This window comes from Protopterus annectens, chromosome 7.part0 (assembly GCF_019279795.1).
Source record: "Protopterus annectens isolate FY-2018-M chromosome 7.part0, PAN1.0, whole genome shotgun sequence".
NCBI classification, from domain to species: Eukaryota; Metazoa; Chordata; order Ceratodontiformes; family Protopteridae; genus Protopterus; species Protopterus annectens.
In genome coordinates this window covers 729423234-729429233 of record NC_056739.1, presented here as the reverse complement: position 1 = coordinate 729429233, position 6000 = coordinate 729423234, and positions in this window count along the sequence as shown.

Below are 6000 nucleotides of genomic sequence, written 5' to 3'. Positions count from 1 at the left end.
TGCATATTAAAGAAGTATTCCAGCATGGCACATGCAAGTCTAGTGTCCTACAGCAATTTAACAGGCAAGAAAACCAGGGTAACTAACAAAAAACATAATATACTATACATGGCAGGGAGAAGAAACCGCACGCACAAAATCAATATCCATCTGGGACAAGACAAGCAAAATAAAAAAATGTGTGTCTTACCCAAAACTGGATGCGGGATTTTGGATATCTCTCTCTCTTTCTATCTTCCAGCAATTCATGGGTGTATATGTATAGAAAGAAGTAGACATCAAATGAAGATCCATTCAGCTTCAATGCAGAAAATTCCAATCAGGCAAAAATGAACTGTTTGGATTGGGGATGTACCACTAGACCCCAAGGATAATCGAAGTGCTGTTAAGGAACTAAAAAAGATTCAAAACCTGTACTTTCTTACCTCCAACTGAGAACTTTTGTCCTTTGATCCACTGCCAGTCACCAGGTGTAGCATCAACACATTTCAGTTAATCTGAGATAATAAAAATAATGTTTAAATGGCGGAATTCAAATGATGCATAACTGACACAAAAAACAGCAGCATTAACCACTTTTTTGTTATGATTATGTAATTATTTATTAAGAGAGAAAGGTACAGGGCAACTATTAACATACTTCCCAGCCTTGTGGCACAAAAAATCTGGACAAAGCCAATAATAGTGGGTGGGCAAAGATCCACAATTAGAGACAGATTTTAATTTTTTCTCCTACCTATGTAGAAAGATGCTGGAATAACAGCTTTGACATTAGTAAGCATTTACTGAAGGATATGACATCTGAAACTCCAATGTGTGCCATTATTTGTGTGACTTCAATCACAAATAATTTGTCAGAAAAAAAAACACTATTTTATGAGAAACAGAACAAAAATATGAGGCTAATATCTGAACATCCTCTGAAAATCTGTTCACTTGAGAGATATGCTGACATGAGGCAACTGCAAGAGTCAAACAATTACCCAGTAAAACTGGGGACTTTTGAAAAGGATGAGGATATGTCATGTGGGGACAGACTTCAGGACAAAGGTGCGAGAAACACTAGATGATACCAAGGAGAATTTTTGAAATGTGACATGGAGTAACCTAAAAAGTTAATAGAGCAATAAGTCTGGCATCATGATGCAGTGAAGTATCAGACTAATTTCTGGCATTACTGACTGACTCTAATCATTTATGATTTATCAGTGCAGGAAAAACATGAAAGGAGTCATCAGTGATGTTCTAAGAACAGGGACAGGTATAGGGTATGACAGGTTGGTGTGGGTGTGGATGTGTGTGTTTCACGTGTGCATATATGGGTGGGAGAATGACTGACAGGGTCACTGTGATGCATGGGCCACTGGTGCTAACTGCCATGGTAAAGTGCTGAATTGCACTTATAGGTTCATAGGTTCATAGACAATTACAGGGTTAACAGCCTGGAGCCCTTACAAGCCTAGCCACATTTATCCTGAGTTGCCACAGTTGTCAGTGGTTAGGTGAGTGAAGTTGACAGAGATAAGGATCTATGGTAGTTTATACTAACTTTCTCTGTCTAGCAGGGACATGGGTGCTACCCCAGGAGTGAATTTGCAGCCACCCATCCATTGCTCTAGGTTGCATTAAAGAGATTCATGGAGTGGCTCTGTTTCACATGAATTGGAAGCTTGTTCCAGAGAAGAGGCAGTCTCTGGGAGATGTAGCTATCTCTCCAGCATGACCTCTTCATGTCAGAGTCTAGGTTAGGATCACTGGAGTGAGTGACCTTCATGCGGTTTGGTTTAAGAATATGTAGCATTTCCATTAGAGACTGCCCTGTAAGCCAGGTACAGGTCAGCCCTTAGCAACTGGTAGGAGACAGAATACAGTGGCAGGGCTTTCTGTCTTTCTGCGTAAGACTTGTTTTGTGCACCCTGTAATTTGTTGGTGAGAAACGTTTGTGGTCTCCAGTTGTTGCAGGTGTCTGGTGAGGTGCATGCAAAATAGAGCATTGTACTCAATTATTGGTCTGATGTGAGCCACATTTAATGGAATTATGATATCCTTAGATCTAGATGCCACTCGTTTGTCTATAAGATGTGCCACATAGAAGGATGTCCTTACTACTGTGGATACATGGTGGTCAAAGTTCAGATTGCTATCACCCCAAATACACAGATCATGTCCCACTGGGTCTACACTTGGGGGGGGGTGCTGTCTATAATGTAACTAGCAAGGATGTCAGCTTTCTCAAAGGAAATAATAAGGCATTTTATGAATTTAGCTTTAATCCATGGCTTTGGCACTAATCGTTTTTTCTGCGTTATCCCTATCTGCAGTATATTAACATAATCGGGGGACTTAATGATTGCTCCCAATTTGCAATTGTCATCAAACTTGGCCAGCCACAGGCTGTACAAGTTTGCCTGGACTTATGAGAAATAAATTCAGAACAGTAAGAGGCCCAGCACAGAACCCTGTGGTATGCCACTAGTGACTAGTCTTTTGCTAGAGATGAAGTCACCCACTTTGACAGTATGTGTCCTGTCGGTGAGCCAGATGGCTACCCATCTGGTAATGTATGGGTTAATTCCCAACTGAAGGAGTTTCTCTATAACACCCAAGTGAGGGATTGTGCCAATTGCCTTGGCTAGTTCAAAATAGATGATATTCACTGCATGTCCCTTGTCCAGGGCATTGATGACTTTCAAAAAACTCAGCCATGTTTAATAGACATGATCTATCTTTAATGAATTTGAACTGGGTTGTGTCCAGAGTTTAGAGATTACTACTGCCCTTGTTAATAAGGTGTATAATGATTTTTTCCATGACCTTACAGATGAGGATAGTCAAGCTTATGGGCCTATAATTTCCAGAGTCAGTTGATGGTCCCCTTTGTGCAGAGGGATTACTGTTGTTGTCCTCCATTCCACCAGAACATAGTGAGTTCACAGGCTGTGGTTAAACAGGGATCCAAATGGGTCGGCTAGGTCATATGTTAAGCTGTTTAAAACCCAACCTGGAATATTCCCTGGTCCCGTTGATACAATTATTTGGCCTTGGAGGGTGCTGAGATGATCTGCTCTCTTGTGATAATAGGCTGAGGAATGGTGGTAGGTATACTTCGGGGGATGACTGGAGGGGACAGGGGGGGTGAAGTTTTCTCCAAATCTGTCAGCTAGCAGTTTACCTATTACCTCTGGTTGAGTATGGGTGATACCATCTACAACCAGTTGAATGCATAGCTGGGCATTCCCTTTTAGATTTTTGACATAATTAAAGAATGCATTGAGATTATACTTAGCTAGGGAGGTTATTTTTGCTTTGTAACTAGCTTTGGGGGACTTGACAAGTTCTCTAATTTGTTTCTTTAAGCTAGAGAGGGATTTCCTCCTCTGCTGAACCAGTTCCCGCTTGTTCTTGGATATGAGTTTCTTCTTCTTGTTGGATAACCTGTTTATGCTAGGGGCCCACAGGGGTGGCTTGTTTTTTCAGCAAGACCTGGTTTTAATATGGTCAGGTAAAGATGATTCTATACAACTGTTTAAGTGATTATGGAGGGCATTGGTGTGCACCTCTTCATAGGACTCTGTGTTATCTGCATTCAAGGGGACTTTGAAACTTCTTATATCATCACTTAGTAGGAGATAATTTGTCTTTGAAAAATTCTTAAACATTTTTGAGCTTGATGGGGTATCTGGTCTTATAATTACATCAAACGAGACTGATTTATGGTCCAATCTTACCAGGAAGGATACCACATGGGGGGGGGGGGTTGCAATGCTCTCCCATATTAGTGAGTACTATGTCTAGGACATTTGAGTCTCCTGTGAGTGTACTGACTAGATGTTTCCAGAGCATTTGCATCGACAAAGTCCAAGAACCACTGAGCCAGCATGGTTGTGGTTGTGTATGTTTCCCAGTTGATGGTAGAATCATTAAAATTATCTATGAGTAAAGTGTTGGGCTGTATAACAAGTGACTCCAGTAAGTTGAGGTATGCAGTATGTTTTCCAGTTTCATGGTGGATGACCTATAGCTAGCTATGATGTGGTAGGGGGCTTTGCCTATAGTTAATTGGATATGGAGCAGCTCAAGAAAGTTATGCCATTTGACAACTCTCAAGATGTACGTATCCTTAATGAAGATGGATACATCTCCTCCTTTGGTTCTTTCATACCCAGTTTTTGGTCTGACAGTATAGAAGGCATTGTACCCCTGCATGGCAGAGATGCTTTCTACACTTTTGAACCATGTCTCAGTGACTGCAGAGATGTCAGCATCTTCAAATGTGAGGAGTGCTTCCAGGGAGTGCAGTTTCTTGTTTAGACTTCTAGCATTAAGCAGCAGTCCCTTGAGGTTATCTAGAGAGGATTTTGTTATGTTTTGATGATGGATATTTTTACACTTCTTAAAAAAGGTACAGTGGGGTGGCTAATGCCATTGCCAGTATCCAAAAGCCTGGAGGAGACAGGTGCAGACCATCTCTGGCAAAGCAGTGTGGCCTGTCTACTGTGTCTTCCTAGATGACACGTATTGGATCCCCTGGGACTAACACCAGAAGCTAAGCCAATTGTCAAAGTCAATAATTTTTTGTTTGTATTGTGGCATCATCCTTGGAGAAGGCATAATGCTGCTTAAGGCTAGGCTTATTCCTGCCTGTGACACATAATTTTTTGAGCTCAGTCATGTCTTTCTTCATATAGTCTAGTGAGGTATGTCTCAAGTCATTCACCCCTACATGGACTATGATGCAGTTATACCAGTTCTTGCATTTCAGTGACTTGAGTGACTTGATGGATCCTGGGACCTGACATGCAGCTAACCGTAACCTGCTCCTGATCCAGTATGGTGAGGGGAACATTTGGGTGTCTTAGAATGGAGTCACTTATGACCAATACATTAGGCTTTGTGGTGTTATGCCTTATAGGTTTATTTGTTGAGACACTGGTGTGTTTGTGTTATTATGTGTTGTGGTTGTTTTTTGCATTGTTATGTGTGTAAGTGGTTTCCATTTGGGAGGCCTCTGATCTTTTTGTAAGTTATTAGTGAGTACCTCCGCATATGTGAGTTTATGTGTCATGCCGTTATTTAGTGTGGGAAGTGTGTCTGCACTGACAACCTGTTTTGCATTCACTTTGTCCTTATGTGAGAGGCTTGCCTCCAATTTCATAGTATAGCTGCATTTATTTATTTATTTCACATTTCTAACCGGGTTAGTCCAACTGGGTAAGAAATTACCCATTTTCAGTGGAGACCCAAGAGGAAAAACCCAGAACAAAACATACAAATACATACGAATAGAGACAAGTTAACAATATAAAGAGCAAAACAAACATATGGATACAATGGATAAGAAAATAAATGTAATCCAAGGAATAGTACATAGCTATATACAGGGTCAGAAGAAGGAAAGTGCAAAAGAAGATAGGAGTAGAGGAGGAATGAAGTGATCTAGAGGGAGGAGAAAAAAAAAGAAGAGCAGTAAGATAAAGTAAATTATATAAAGAGGGAGGTTATAGAAAGAAGAGCACATTGGATAAAGTAAGATAAGAAAGAGGAAAAAGGTCTTAATGATAAGTCTAGTGGAGAAATGGGAATATGGAAAGGGAGGAGTTAAATAGGATGGTTACAGGTACATATAGGGTTTTTATACTCACATAAAGTATTTGTTTCAGGAGTAAGTGGTTGTCAATATACATGACACATTGCTTCAGAATGCCCATGTCTATCAGGCTGGCCAGAAAGATGATGGGATACTGCCCATCCATGATAGCAAGCTCTTACTGTAAGTTTTGTAGGGAAGGGAATGGGTTACTTTGACAGGACTGTGCTGATAGTGCTGAGAATACAAGTGAGACCTATACTTTGTGTAGGATAAAGTTAATTAATAAGCCAATGCTGCTCAGTGTGCAACTGAGTTGCTCCGAGAGCAGCAGAAAAACTTGTAAGGATTTCAATAACAGCTGTTTAGGGAAAAACTGAGCTTCTTGGCTTTAGTGTCTATACAGGGCACAG